We start from the raw sequence: 16,261 nt of genomic DNA, 5'->3' as shown, positions 1-16,261 counted from the left end.
CTGTGGGCAGCGGGCTAGGTGGCTAAAGGGCCAGCTTCTCATTCTTCCATCTCTTGGCAGTGTGGTAACCGTTAGCCTCTCTGATCTGCAACATTCCTGGGGCTCCTGATGGAATCCGAGCTTTTCCTCTGTGCTGCATGCCGGTGTCCCCCTAAGTGATGCCATCGGAGGTAGGGGGGTGGGGGAGGGCTGGGGGACAACTGAAAAGTCAGCTTCTCTGACATCATGGAAATAGAACACGGCAACATGTGGTGACCCATCCTAGGTTTTTGCTTCTCCCTTGGGCACCACTGGGTACTTACTTACAATCCTTTCTTCCCAGGGAAACAAGAGGGAAGGCAGGAAAGGGCTGAACCTGTATTGCGGAGCCTGAGAAGGGGAAGGGGACAGCCACGTGGCTCCCTCAGCCTCCCGACACGCCTCCAGGCCCAGGTGGGTTCACGGACAGAGTTCAGGAACGAAAGGCTCAGGGCAAAGAGGCAGGCAGCAACGTTCCTGCCCTCCCTCCGGATATATGAAAGACCGTATTAAAAATGGATTCAGTGGTGGATACAGAGCCATTATCTTCCCTTTTTCATTAGAGGAAGGTAGGGCTGCTTTGATGGTAAGTTTCAGTACCCCCAGAAGTGATCCCGGGATACCTGGGCACACTTTCATCCCTTCTTCTTCAGTTTCCCATCTAGTTCTGGTGAGTAAGCTCCCTCTTCACCCAGGCTCGGCTTAAGAGATCCAAAGAACCCCATCGGAGTCCCTCAAGCGGGGCGTTTTCAGCATAGATTACAAGCGAAATAGTTACACAGAGGAGGTTGAGAAAGGGTAGGAGGGAATGGTTGCCTGGTCCCCACATTTTAACTTCTGGGGGGGGGTGGAAATTAGAGGAGACTGATATCTTCAGAAATAAATACACATGTTATCTACAGGCACAGAATCTAGAAATACTTCTGAAGTGGAAGAGGGAACGAGGGATACGGAAGAGAAGATAACTAAGTTGGAGAAAGGCTCCTTTTGCTATGATCGCTGAAGTTTTGCTCACCTCTTTCAGTACGAGAGAGGTAAACAAATCAAATCTCCAAGCAATATTTTCAAAGAAGCCTCCCCTACATTTACGTGTTTATTTCTGGCAAGCAACCACCGAACCAGCAAAGTCCTGCAAAGCTCGGAAACCGTCTTAAGGGATGGGAAGTAGGATTTCAAGCTCGGCTTTAGCCGCCCAAATAGGTTCTTCCTTTAGCCCGACTCAATTCCTCTTGCCGAGCTCCCTCCGAATGCCTTCTGAAGGGACGTGGCGGGGCGTGCGTTCAGCTATTTCACAGAAGGAAGCTGTGTCGGTGTTAGTACAACCCGGGGGACAGGCCTGTAGTCTAGTCCCGGGCCTGCCTACATCGGATAAATTGCGTATGCGCTCTGTGACTTAATGACAACCCCTGTCTTCCTTCCCATACCTCCAAAGGTTGCTCTGAGGGTCATGTAAGACATCATCCTGGGCGATGAGGGGACAATTCTCAGGCTCCACGCACCCTTCCCTCATAAGACCAGGCTTTTAACTTTCCCCCATCCAAAGCTAAGGCCCAAGAACAAGGCTTTCTGGAATTAAAAGTCAATGACTTAATGAAAGCTCTCCTTCTTACCTCTGTCTAACCCCTGCTGTAAGATGTCGCAGGGAGGAAACTCTAGGGATGGAGGGGCTGAGCATCTTTCTGTCACGAAGGCACAGTTTATAGGGGGAGAACCGTCTCCCAGTTTCTCAGAGCCAGTCACAGAGACCATGTTCACGAACAACGGAGGCTGGCGAGTGGCTGGCTGTGCGGGACACGGGTGGAGAGAAGGGCATTTAGAGAGCTCCTACTGCGTCCACAGCCCTGTGAATGTGTCATCTCACCGAATCTCACACGAGCCCTCCCGGGTACAGCTGAGGTAACAGAGGTGAAGAGAGACTGACTGATCTGCCCACAGCACCCAGTGAGAAACCACGTGGATATGCCCACAAGTCAGACGCAGCCGGAGGCTTCTGCCAGAGAGGACAGAGCTGTCACCTGCCTCTTCCTTGTCCAACCCCTGGGGTCCTTTCGTTTCTGCAGGCAGAGCTCAGCGCTGGCACGGATCTCATTCCCTTCTGCTCCCGCGTGGCGTTCCCAGCATTGCTGATGACGCTCTCCAACACTGGAAGGACACCCCTTCTTGCAGGATAAAGGGCTTCATTTCTCTAAGTTCCAGGCACCACATGTGCTTGAGTAGATGGTTATCTCCCAAATAGGACAGACCTCCTCTTTTCCCAACGAGAAGGTCCCCGACACCTCCCCCTCCTGCCCACCCAAGGTTTGGTCAACCCGACTAAACAAGCTTTATGACTACCATGGGATATCACGTACATTGGGATTTAGAAATAGTACTTTTCTTTCCCTTCTCCCCTTCCACGTAGCAGTTTCACTCCGAGCCTTCCCAGACATCTTCTCCAAGCCTGTCATCACTCCGAGCTGTCTCACAACTTTCCCGATCACGTCATCTCCTTTTCGTCCAAGTTGCCTACGATACAGCACTTTTCAAATCTGTGTGCCACGCTGTCACTGAAAAATCTATCTGAAGCCGTGAGAAGCCTTGCACAGGCCATTGGGACTGCTGCCTTCATAGGTGAAAAGATATACATGATTTCCACGGCATGTTACTGAGTGTGTGACTTTTTCATGAAACCCTCAACAGTCTCCATGAATTCACTTGACAGAGAGCGGCTATCGCTCAGCAAACCCATTTCTTTTGCTTCCCCAACACAGAGCTGGGGCTACGTTTCCTAGCTTCTGCTGTAGGTAGGAGTGTCCATGAGACTGAAACATGGTCAACGAAATGGAAGCAGGACTGCTGTATGGCACTCTCAGACCTGGCCCATCAAAAGCCGCCATATGCAATCAATCCTCCGTGATCTTTCTGCTTCCACCAGCTCGATGCTGACAAGTACCATGACTTTTTGGAAACCGCCTGCTAAATCATATGGAGCCAAAAGATGGAAAGAGGCTGGCTCCTTGAATCTCCAGGATCAGAACAGACATGCCCATCTTGGGATTGATACAAGTGGAAGTCTGTACCACGGTACATATTTGGGTTTATTTATTACGGCAATTAGCACTACCTTAATGAACACAGCATTCAAAATTTGGCAGTTGTGAAGTCATGACCTCAGAAATAATTACTAAACCTGTATTCTAATTCTGTGCCTTTTTCTAACCCTTTTGTATCATGCAACCTCTATGAATGTTCATAATAAATACAGACTGAGGGGATGGCAGGCTTATTTGTCCTTCTCCCTTTGTTCCCAAGACTCATTCATGAGTCTCATCCATCTAAGGCTTTTGGTGGACTCTGAATAATGAACCTATCATGACCTTTGTAAGTGGAAGATTTTGAAAGGAGCCTAATATGTAGCAACGCCCGATTTCCCCAAAGAACAATTCTGGGGAAATTTTTCACTTCATATTCATGCACACAGTTTTCAAATTCGAAAACATTTATTCACACACAAAAAAATTATACATTTCAGTGTCTTTTAATGACTTATTAAGGCATCACTTAGACACCATTTTTGCCTTGCATGCCCAACCCAGAAGAGACTAGGCCTGAATGCAGTTCTGTGTTCTCCAGCATCTTGTACCCATGAGTATTCAATGAAAAGAAAAGTTGTGGGGTGCCTGGATGGCCTAGTCACTTAAGTGTCTGACTCTTGATTTTGGCTCAGGTCATGATCTCATAGTCATGGGATTAAGCCTGTGGAGCCTACCTAAGGTTCTCCCTCTCCCTCTGCCACTCCCCTGCACACGCTCACTCACTTGTGCTCTATTAAAAAAACCAAAAACCAAAAACTCAAAAAAAAAAAAAATTGAAGAAAACTTGTAAAGTTCCACACCTTTCCAAAGTCATCCACTAAAACTTTTTCTTTTTTTTTCTAAAGACAACTATTCTCTCCTCCATGAAGGAACTACCTGCTTGGATTTAGCCATGGAGAGCACGGAAAGAGACGAAATGGCCAACTCTTAGTATTGCTACAAATCAGTAGGTAGCAATTCCACAAAATTTAAAGCACAAAGGGTTTTGTCGAAGGTGGGGTGAAAGAAAAAAGCAAGGGCTGCATTACCCACGAGCGCTAGCTAAGACCTTTGTGTTTATCAGCTACTTGACAACATTTCACATCGTGCATGGACACACCTCTCCCCCACACAGCCATTAGGAGCGACTGATATTTAAGAAACTTCTTTGCGTAAAGGGCATTAGCATTAGCGCTGCTGAGCCTCCCAGACTCCTTGAAAGCTGGGAGTCGTTTCATGTGAGAGGAAACTGACACTCCAAGACTGTCCATCGCTCGCCCTCATTCTCAAACTTCATGGAGTCTCCGGGGTCCTCATCTACAGAACAATCTTGGGCCACCAGCCTTTCAAGGCTGCCAAGAGAATGCAGGAGGGCAATGCACGTAAAGAGCTTCCACAGCCCACAACTTATGCTGCCACCGTGACCGCTCTGGTCGTCGGGGGTCACACACTGCTCTCCTAGAGTCCTTCCCCACGAGGAGGGAGGGGAGAGGGCGTCTGTGCAGCCTTCCCTGTGATTCAGTCCACACCATCCCCTCCAGTCTGACCTCCCGGACATCTCATTCAGATCACTCATCCTGGCAGTGAATTACTGACCCAGTGCAGTACTGAGGGTCCATCAGGATGATGGGTCTACTCCAGCGGAAGAAGAGCTTATCACTATGGTACTTGATGATGATAAAAAGCTAAGCGACTTTGAGGTATTTTTGCTACTGCATTGAAATCCTCTACAGAAAATGCACCCCCTTATTGATTCCCCCCACTAAGTCTACCACAGCTCTTGAGCTGTTAAAGTATCACAGATATGCCCTTTCTACTGAAACATGTAAGATCCTCAAAGGTCAACTTGTCTTGCGGATACTTCTGTGTGCCTCAGAGGACCCGGCTGAAAAAACGAGTTCTTAAACCGAACACACCCAAACATGATAGGACGGCCACTTTGAAGTCCTGTGTGGGGCAGATCCATCAAGAGTAAGTCTTGCGGATCTCTTGACTCTCTGGAAATAATCCTCTTTGGGAGAATGGGAGTGAACACCACAGAGGAAAGGAGACAGGAACCAGTCAAGTGACTCTAAGGAATGCACGGTGACTGCCTCCAAGTCAGTGCGGTGTTCTGGGCGCTAATCAAGGATGGGTGACAGGTGATGGCAGTTCTGGCTGCTGTACCCGGACTCGGTGACCGGAGAGGTGACAAATGATAGGAGCAGAGACAAGAGTTCTCAACCTGTCTCAGCCCTGACCTTGCCAAGTGATTTAAGTCACTATTTCCTATGTCCCTGTCTGTGAAACAGGGACAATACTATCCTTCTATACAAAGAAGGGACTATCCTCATCAGCAACATTTCCTCCCTTTGGAAAAGAAGCCCAGAGAGGAAAAGTATTTTGTGGACAGAAAACTACTAACTGAACTGAACCTGGGGGGCTGAGTCGGTTAAGCATCCAACTCTGGATTTCAGCTCAGGTTAAGTAAGATCTCACAGCTCACAGATTTGAGCCCGACAGCGGGCTCTGCAATGACAACATGGAGTCTGCATGGGATTCTTTCTCTCTCCCCCCCCCCCCCCCCCTCCCTTGGTCTCACCCCCCCCCCCCCCAAATAAATACACTTAAAAAAAAAATACTAACTGTAGAGCTGGGGTTTAAACCCAGGTTCATCTGACTCCCAAGTTCACCCCGTCCAGCAGCGCTCTGCCCTCTCCTCTGTGGGGCCGCCCTGCACTGTCGCTCAGCCAGTCAGTCACTGAAACAATGTTTCAGAATCCAAGATCTCCACCGGGAGACACGCAGACCTGGAGTGACTCTCCCAGGGGCGAGATTCTCAGCAGAGTGCTGCACACACCCAAATCTCCCTTTTCTCACCTGCCGGCCAGGACTAATTTCTACCTTACGAGGGTGGTTGACATTCAAAAGGTCATGTATAAAATGTGCCCGACGTATCTGACCCACTGATGATCCAGGCTCTTTCGTTTCCTTCTTCCCTTTTGAGCTCCTCTGCAGCAGGTACTGTGGAAAGAACCCAGGAGGATAAGACAGACCAAAAAACCCTTGAGCGTTCCTAACAGGGCAGATAAGACACACAGAACTACAACACAAGGTAGAGAGTGAGATAAAAAGCATGATTTTGCCATTGCACATGTAAAAATATATATATTTATCCTACTCGAAAGAAATGTTAGGCTAATGAGTAACATACACGCACGGGAACCACTGTATTTCCAGCACTTGCTAAATTCATTCACGGTTAGTATGATGGGCACTTTGATATTCATGATATACCACTGTTCTGCACAAGGACAGGTTTACTATGAATACTTTGGCATTCTCTGGCCAATCCTCCAAATTGATATTTTAATTAAGTGTCATTAAGAAATGAACACAGGTTTGGCCTAAGACGATAGGGGTCTATGAGTAAATTAATTTCAAAGACGAGATCCACACCTTCAGGGAAAGGAAGGTTTATAATTAACTCATCACGCAGAATCCACCTCCCTGGCATCCCCTATCCCACTGTCCGAGCAACAGTTCAGGTGTGGGCAGGCGCTGGGTGCTGTCTAAAATCCCAAACGGCTCTTTGCCTGTAAAACCCGAAAGTCTCCTCTCAGTGGCAGCAGAAAATACATTTCCTATCCGGGAATGTTTGCTGAGGTTAGGTCCAACGGGCATCGAACCCTTCAGCACAGCGAGGGAATCAAAGCATAATTACGTGACCGTGTGTTTTAAATACATTCAGCGTGTGTTTCAAATGATTATTTCTAGGTATCTGCATATCAATGGGTGGCACTGCCCACCGGACTTTCTCACAGCCTAAAAGACAAGAACAAAAAGAAGGCTCTGGATGCTACACTCGCATAGGCCACAATATTAAACCAAATAATGTTTCCAGGCTGTAGAGACATTTATTGATTCTTCATAACTAACATAAAAAAAAAAAAAAAAAAGCCCCCAACCTGACAGCGCTAGCCTGCGGTGTGCCCCCAGGAAGAACTGGTAACACAGCTGTTTATACATCCTCACACAGGGGGGTGGGTAGTTTATTTCACGCACCAGCCATCCTTTGGTGCATGGCCAGTACCGGAAGAGGTGGAAGCCTGCAGAATGCACAGATGACCAGCCGATGGCTAGGAGTACTGCCCGCCCAGAGCATTACAGGTCTGGAAACCAAGCACGCGAACTCAACAGGGCGAGTGAGTCATTCGCTTGATCAAAGACACCACGCGAACGTGCGTCCCACAGGAGTGAGGAGCTCACCTGGACTCCTGGGACGGAGGGAACCCCACCGCCACGTCATTTATGCTCTGGAAGTCAGCTCCGTTCTCGTCCCTGTGCTCAGCACCTGAAGTATACGGCCCACTTCGTCCCCACAGGCTTCAGACAGGGATACCTTCATGCCCAACTCACAAGTGAAGAAACTGAGCCTCGGAGAAGTTTAGTGAGTCATCTGTGGCCTCCTGGCCTCTAGCTAGTGACTGACCGAATTGAGATTCAGACCAGTCTGTGGGCCTCCAAGCCCTTCCAAGCCCTTCATACTCTTACTCACTACACTGCGCAAGGAGACGAGGAGCGGAAGGGGAATGTATGTCATTTGGATGGGACAGATTTTTTTTTTTTTTAACGTTTATTTATTTTTGAGACAGAGACAGAGCATGAATGGGGGAGGATCAGAGAGAAGGAGACACAGAATCCGAAACAGGCTCCAGGCTCCGAGCTGTCAGCACAGAGCCCGACGCGGGGCCCAAACTCACGGACTATGAGATTGTGACCTGAGCCGAAGTCGGCCGCTTAACCGACTGAGCCACCCAGGCGCCCCGTGGATAGGACAGATTTTGAACAAAAGACATACATGAAAAAAACAAAACCAAAAAACCCATGAAACAGAAGTTAAACCTCAACCAGTGTCCTAAGCTCAGTCTGTACACATTTGTGGAGTTCAATTAGATATCTTTTAAAAGTCATGTCATACTTGTTCTTTGGTGATGTGGACTTTTATCCAGCTCAGCCTAAGTTATTCCCTCGGACTCCGGGTAATGCACTCTACCTTTCTGAGCCAAAGGTCAGTACTAATTTTAGAGTTGGAGTCCCAGGGAAGAAACAAGTGTCTAAGGAATAAACTGGGTGGGGAGCAACAGCCAGAAAAATGTGACTTCCAACAGAACACACAAATGCTAGCCTCTTCCCATCTGGTGAGTTTTGGTTGTGTTACTTAAGGATCCTATGCAGCCAAGCGGGAACATGGGTCCTTCTGCAAGGACTCATGGAGTTTCACGAGAACTTCTTTTTGAGAAGTTATAACTATTGACGAGTTCTAAATCTCTGAAAATTCGTGGTATCAGCTCAAACAGCTCACACGTTTACACACCTGGGTTCAGACTCTGGCACTGACACACACTGACACACACACACACACACACACACACACACACACACACACACACAGGCTGCACGTCGGACCATGGATACTTCTGCGGCACATGCCTTTCCCAACCGAGCCGGTGGAAAGAACACTAGTATCTGTCCTACAGGCAGGGATGAGGCCCCAGGAGGCCCCAGACAGCCTCTGCGGACTGAAAACAAATACTAATGGCAGTGGGGGTAACCTGCCTGTCCAGCACACCCCATCCAGGGCTCTTTCCCCTCCTGACCACAGGTCTAAACATGTGACTCAGACTCTGCCCAATCAGAGTATCCCATTCCCCTCACCACAGCCATTGGTCCAGAGAAAGGCACATGACCCGAACTGAGCCAATCAGAGTACCTCCCTAGGATTTTTCCAACTGGCCTGGCAGGAAGCCCCTCTTTCCTCTTGGTCATTGAGGCTGTTGGGAGGTAAGCCTGAAGCTACCTGCGCTTTTGCTTTTGGAGAGGATGAAGACCGCCTGCAAAGAGACACGGAGGGAGAGAGGAGAGCTCTAAAGCCCCGAGTCTCTGGTTTCAGTCCAGGGCCAGAGACACCCCTGCCAATTCAGGATCAGCAATGTAAGCCAATAGGTTCCCCCCTTGCATGCCATGTCTTTGCATCATCTATTTTTTTTAATGTTTATTTATTTTTGAGAGAGAGAGAGAGAGAGAGAGCATGAGCTGGGGGAATGGGGGAGAGAGAGAGAGACAGAGACAGAGACAGACAAACAGAATCCGAAGCAGGCTCCACGCTCCGAGCTGTCAGCACAGAGCCCGACTGGGGGCTCCAACTCACAGACCGCGAGACCATGATCTGAGCCAAAGTCAAGGGTCAGACGCCTAACCTACTTACTGAGCCACCGAGGCACCCCTGCATCACTTATTCTGATAGGGATTTCTGCATTTGTAACCGAAAGACAATGCCGTAGTTAATAGCTCATATAATCCCAACAGTGATCAAATCCTCAAAATAGTTTCTGTCCTAAGTGGAGTCCTTATTTCAAGAATGAAGAATAAATATAGTGGAAGCAAACACTGCCATTATTTATATAGCATTTTCTCAAAACAAAGGAAGAGAAATCTATTTTCATTGGCGGTCACCTTGGTTGTTTTCGAGTGGGCTTCGTATTTGGTGTTAAATTCTCTCACATACCACACCCACTTCCAAGATTTGGTCCCTAAAAACTTGGGCGAAAACAAGTGGTTATTTTTTCTGTAGCTATATTAGCTGGCACTAAGTAGAAAGGGAAAGTGTGGGGAGAAAGTGCTGATGCTATTTTTGGTATGCTCTTAAGAGAAACTCCCCAGGTTACCAGAGTTCTGGCTGCAGCCATGGGGGGAGGGCATTACAAAAACAAAACAAAGTACATTTACCAAGATGTGCAGTCACTACAAGAAATCCTTTCTGCCTTTTCATGGGATTTTGGTTTTCCCCTGTTATAGCAAAACCTCCTCCACATTATCTTTCTCCCACGAATTAACTAATAAAAATAGAAAGGCACAGTGGCTTCCAATTCTCAAATTATCCCTTCTGAAGCAAAGGGCAAAGGCTGAGGTCAAATTGGAGCAAGAGCATGAGGTGTTCCTGTGCTGATCTTGACCTAGGGCGTCCACCCCAACCGTTGAAGGAATTCAAGGATGAGACAGGGACACGTTTGTCAAAATGCAGAACGGAAGCTGCAAACAGAGGATTGCTTCGGCTGGGTGTACATCCCCATGCACAATAAAGAGTCCCAGAAGGAACACCAACCTCTCTGCCCTGGGCTTACATCCAGACCTAGAAACCCAAGAGCAGAACAAGGGAAGAATCATTGACTATGTAAATAGACTTGCCCCCTTGAGTGAAAGGCGGCGTTTCTCAAAAGAGAAACAAAATACTACTCTTTCAGTGTTCTTACCTAAATTGTGAACTTATACATAAGAAACCACCTAAAGATGTAGGTTATTGCATTTGAATCCACTCCACACCTAAAGGTATTTTATTATTATTATTTTTTAACCCAATGCTGATTTGCAGATCAGACATGCAATCTACTCATGAGGAAAGATGGTTCTGGGAAGAGAAGATAGGCATATTCATGGGTGGAGAAATGGTTTACAAAAAAGATCAAGTATAGGGGACCCAAGGTATTTAACATTTTTATAAATGCCTTTAAGTGGGAAGACCAACTCGATCTTCACGCTGGCCCTCAATGCCATTTCTGAGTACAAAGGAGCCAAGCTGGATGATTTCAGAGACTTAGGAGAGAGGGATAAGAATTTCATGTAGATGAACACAAAACAATGCATTTAAAAAAATTCACCTAGATCTGATATATTTAGGAGAAAGCTGGGTCAAAAAGAAAAATAAGTCAAGAAGTTACATTTTTTTTTTTTAATGACATCTTTGAGATCATAATTTCATCACACCCATTGTATAGACAAAAAAATTCAGTCCTGGAGGACTAACTATACAAACCCCTGGCAGCACAGCCCAGACTCTCTCCCAACTCTTCTCATCAAACTTGACTGAAGACATTAGCCAAAAAAACTACGAAGGGGATGGGGGGAAGTCAGCAAGAGGGCAAGCATTACCGCCACCGAAAAGGTTAACAGAAATAAACCAGAATGCATTCTCTCCTACCTTGTACAAACCACAAAACAGGGAGTACAGCCCAGCCAGTGGACCTCAAGGAAGGCTGAACCAAGCCAAAAGAGGTTCAGATGAGGATAGCTGAAGCGAATGTAGAGACGGAAGTACTTCTGGGTTAGATTTTTGCTTTTCTTCTAAGTAATGTTCTATCTCAAAAGTCACGAGGAATCAAAGATTTTCTTGTTTTTAATTTTTGCTTTTTTACATTTATGTATTTTTGAGAGACCGAGCACAGGTGGGGGGAGGCCAGAGAGAGAAGGAGACCCAGAATCCAAAGCAGGCGCCAGGCTCTGAGCTCTCAGCACAGAACCCGACGCGGGGCTTGAACCCACAAACCACGAGATCATGACCTGAGCCCGAGTCGGACACCTAACTGACTGAGCCACCTGGGTGCCCCTCCCCCCCTTTTTTTTTAACGTGAAGAAATATATTTAATGCAGAAGTACCAGGATAAGAGTGGAGGTCTGGGGGTGGGGGGGAGGGGAGAGGTCCCCGTCAAACCCAAAACACGAGCACTAGTTCATAAAGCGTGTAGTAAACTTAAGAAAAATAGAAGTACGGTTCAGTTCAGATATCCGTTAAGTGCCTTTGGGTCATGCACCACTGGCTGGTGCAAATGAAGCTAAAATACAGGAGGCCTTCATTGCACTTAGAGTCTAGTGGGTAAAATCTGTAGGTATGACACAGTTACTGCCATCAGAGAGGCCTCCACGGGGCAGGGTTTACATGTGTATGCATACTCCACACATGCCATAGAGGGCTGGGGATAGTGATTTTCAGGACAGACTTTTCTGGAACAGGAGAACATGGACCTGAGTCTTAAAAAGGGGGGAGTTAGCCAGACAGTGAACCAGTGAACGCAGAAGGTGGAGAGAGAATTCTAGGCAGAGGTCCAGTAGGAGCAAGGGGGCCTGGGCAGCCCCGTGGGGTGAGGAGTCTGCAGGAGGTCAGTTTTGCAAGAACATAAGGTTTTGGAAAGGCAGGGCAGGGAGGTGGGAAGAAGACGAAGAAAAGTTAGACTCTCGCATGTCATCACAAAGGGCCAGCAATCTGAGGAGTTGCTGGGGAGAGTGGCAGAGCACTGCGGCCAGTTCTCTGGCCGAGTGCTGAGGAGCTCTGCGGCACGACTGTCCAAAGAGTGAGCCCGGGAGCACATGGCCGGACTCTGGATGCCATGTATGAAATGGGGCCGCCACGTTCCAGGGGCTGAAGGGTCCCAGGAGAGTAGGGAGACTGCAGAATCCACCCTGTCCCGTCCACTCCCAAGGCACTTGTTGAGGAAGGAGGAGGGTGGTGAGGTCTGTGGACACAGTTTATAAACAGCGGAGACTGCATCTCGACCCAGGTGAGGCAACACTATGATTCACCACCCTCCCTACAGAGGCTCACAATCGTTTTTTGAGACACTGAGGTACGACACCTTATAAAGACAGTAGTTTACCTTCCAGTTTGAGACAGCTAACCTGCGACACAATGGAGCCGCTCCTCCAGAGTCAGGGTTTGCCCCAAAGGCAAGAGGGAGGCAGAGTTTTAATCAGGAGGGACACAAGCAGGGGTGCCTGGCTGGCTCAGTCCCTTAAGCATCTGACTTCCGCTGAGGTCATGATCTCATGGTCTTGTGAGTTCGAGCCCTGTGTCGGGCTCTGTGCTGACAGCTCAGAGCCCGGAGCCTGCTTTGGACTCTGTGTCTCCCTCTCTCTCTGCCTCTCCCCTGCTGGTGCTCTCTCTCTCTCCCTCTCAAAAATAAACATCTAAAAAAAAAAAAAAAGGGACACGAGCAGATTCGGACTTGGGGCACTGGATGAAAGTCATCCCAGCACATGTGGGAGATGGCTGGAAGGGGTGCAAAACTAGGCATAAGAGACGTGGCAGGGTGCCATATAGTGAGGCACCAAGGATTCACAGGCTGTCGATGGTCTCCCAGCCTCTGGGTGCTAACTCCAAAGCCCACAGGAACCAGGAAGCTCCTGTAAATGAGGACCACAGGTCCAGAAGAAACCAGGAAGGAAGCCACCTTCAGCGTAGTTGGGCAATGGAAACTCCATGCCAGCCATGGGTTGCCGCGTGGGATTGGAGGCCTCATGTTCCTTCCGGGTCTTCTGATTTTTTTAGAGAAGCTATAAATCCAGGCGACATTTTAACATTTCTGATACGAACCCAATTTTTGTACACTTCGTTCAGGCCAACAACACATCTGCCCCCTGGAAATGGCACACTGGCTACCATTTTGCTGGTTCTGGACCCTGAAGCAGGGCGGGGCCCCCGCGACTAGAGCAGAGGTCTGTGGAACTTCTCACCGCGTGGAGAAACAATAGGACCTGGTGACTGCATGGGGGGGCGGGGGGGGGCGGTGGTGGGGTGGTGCTGGAGGAGTCTGGCATTACCAGGAGGTTCCTGCTTTAATACCCTAGTGACTGGCCGAGCCACCACCACCAAAAAAAAAAAAAAAAAAAGAGAGTGACAAATTTTGGCCAACGATGAAATGGGTATGGGGTGAATGGTGATAACTTAAATCAATCAGTCTTAGACACATGGTGGGGTGTTTGTTTGTTTGTTTGTTTGTTTGTTTTTGCCTACATGGCACAGATAAGCCACCAGACTGTAGGCAACTAGCTGGAGACCCCAATCTGGGGACTCACTTTGTACTGGAGATACCTGAAGCTGTGGGGAATGTGGTTCATCCAATGACTCTACGTAGAGCAGAACGGGGGTCAGGGCAGAGCCCTGGGTAACCTCAGGAGGTACTGGAGAGGCAAGGGAGGCAGAGGGAAAACCAAGGGGACATGGCAATTAGGGAGAGCGGGAAAAAAGGTATCAGGAAGGTAGGAAAGGTCCGCATCCAATGGCGCACGGAGACTGAGAGAGAATCTGCAGGATCACCATTCAGGAATCACGGGGTCTTCTCCTACTCTGGGGGGGCCTCTGGCCAGCTTGCAGGGAGCAGAGAAGAAGAAGGCAGCGACTGGAGAAGCGTTAACTTGCTTAAGAAGCCTGGGGAGACACAGTGGTCACTGGGGACAAGGTGGGGGTGCAGGGAGGAGCAGGGCTATGGCATTCTAAAAATACTGTTCAATAAGAGTTCACAGGGAGATACTAGGCAGTGCCACTTGGCACGCCAAAGAGAGGCCTTCCCTCTAATTTTCCCTAAGTTCCCTGCCCCAGCTCCTATGATTCTGTCCCATTTATTTTATCAAAGCAGGATTACGTTTGCTTTTTGTCTATTTCCTCCCACAAGAATGGCCATTCCAAGACAGATGCCAGGGACCCGCCATATTTGCCACATCAGGACCAAGCGAAGCACCTGGACACAGTAGATGCTTACGAAGGTTTCTCGGGTGAGGGGGTAAATTCGGAAAGGTTTGCAGGAGGGAAATGGGGTAGGACAGGGAAAGACTTCAGCTCAGTGGCCCCTACTTTCCTGGTAGAGCCGGCCGCGATGTCACCTGTCACACGGGAAGGAGGGAGGGGAAGAAGTCTCTTGCGTTGAGGAAGAGTTGCAGTGGGAGCACCGGTTGGCCACCTGGAAGGCAGGAGCTTGTGACTGAGACACTCAGACAATGAGGTTCCTGATTTCAGAAGATGAGGATCTCTGAGCGAGGGCAAGACTTGGATGTAGTCAGGGGACTCCGTCGCTAGAGTGCATGGAGGTAACCTCATTTAAGATGGTCACAGAAGTGGGACTAGAGAGCGCGCCCTCCATGGACTTTGGGACCCGAGGGACAGAAAAAGCCCAGCCAAGGGCCCCCAGGCCGAAGGAGAAGGACTGGTTGGCAGAAGATGGCCACACGGAGGGGTAGGTAGGACGTGGCTCATGTCCAACTCTAACACCTCAATCTCTGACTGGTAGTTAATCACCCATGTGCGGAACTTAAAAACTAATGTCCTTTGGAGACTGAGTCATTTTTGCCCTTTTAAAATTACACTAACATGTGAAGTTCATAGGAGGCGGAGATTTTCGGCTTAAATTCACTTTTGTTCAGAATAAAATATGGAGGACATCTTTATGACCTTCAGTAATTGCCCCCCCATAGTACAATATTTTCAAGCGTCATTTTAATACAGAATCAAAATTTGAGAGTTGAAAGGATCCCTAGATTCTTTGGGTTAACACCTTCATTTGCACAGCTGAAGAAAATTTTTGCTGAACTACTTGCAAACAGCAATAATTACTGATTTAGATATGCAGACAGCATTGAAAATATCTTCAATGTTTGAACTGTGCTTTAGATATACAAATTAGCAATGCTTACATTTCTTCCAGTTATCTCTGTTCAACTTTGGATAGAAAATCTCTAAAGTACAAAATTACCACGTAAATTATTCCTGAACAGTTCAGAAAAGTCAACTGCTTCCCGGCTTGAAAGCGGACGTCAAACCTTCAAACACCTTTTTATGTTGGTGCTAAATATAAGCGCGGTCTCTGCAAAGTGGCCAAAGCAAGACACGGCAGCGTTTGCGATTTCTCAAGAGAGACACACACGAAGATTATTTTTCGTTCATTAAAACACTAAAACCTTCAATAGCGTCTCCCATAATACCTGAAGGTGGAGTGCTATCTTATGTAATAGAAGCCCTCCATCCCCGCTCAGTTGGGAGGTAAATTAAATACCTAATTCCGCCCAGAATTCCCGAGTACTTTCACCTTACCTGTAGCCACTGATCGCTGCCTCGATTCCCATTTCTACAGATGGTGAGAATGGCAAAAATCTGCTCCATGGGGCTGAGTTGGTTGTCAGAGGCCAATTTAAAGGCTCTGCCCCAAACCACTGGTCGCCCCCACCCGGCTCGGCCAGCGGTAAACACAAGAGTCGGTTTGTCTTTTCCCCATCGGGCAGCGCACACGCCAAGCACGGGGTGGGGGGACGCCTGCCTCGTACCTGGGTACCTCAGGTTCAGGGTCACCGGCGCCAGCGAGGATGCGCCGGCGGAAACCACGCGGGCCCCGGGGCTCCCCGGCTGCGGGCACACCTGGACGCCACGGCCGTCGCGGCCCCTCCTCGCCCTGCCCGGGTCGTCCTCGGGCTCCCCGCGGGCCGGGCGCGGAGCCGGGCGCGCACGCAGCCTCGGCCGAGGCAGCCCGAGGCGGGCTGAGAAAGTTCCTCCGCCTCGACGTCGCCGCCCCGGGGCCCCGCTCGCCCGGCTCGCCCCGCACGCCCCCCGGGCC

General features: G+C 48.8%; 1 protein-coding gene across 1 annotated transcript in view; it reads right to left on the bottom strand.

The window, feature by feature from the left end:
* Positions 1-16,063, bottom strand: part of SERPINE2 (serpin family E member 2) — a 61,409-nt gene extending 45,346 nt beyond the window's left edge. The window contains exon 1 of the mRNA XM_040450870.1: positions 15,975-16,063. The gene's annotated coding sequence lies outside the window, so the exon portion shown is untranslated. The remainder of the gene's footprint in view (positions 1-15,974) is intronic.
* Positions 16,064-16,261: the final 198 nt, after the last annotated feature.

This window comes from Herpailurus yagouaroundi, unplaced genomic scaffold (assembly GCF_014898765.1).
Source record: "Herpailurus yagouaroundi ecotype Mexico unplaced genomic scaffold, PumYag 202, whole genome shotgun sequence".
In the NCBI taxonomy this organism is placed as follows: Eukaryota; Metazoa; Chordata; class Mammalia; order Carnivora; family Felidae; genus Herpailurus; species Herpailurus yagouaroundi.
Note: the sequence above shows the minus strand (reverse complement) of the source record. Positions and strands in the feature narration are given on the sequence as shown.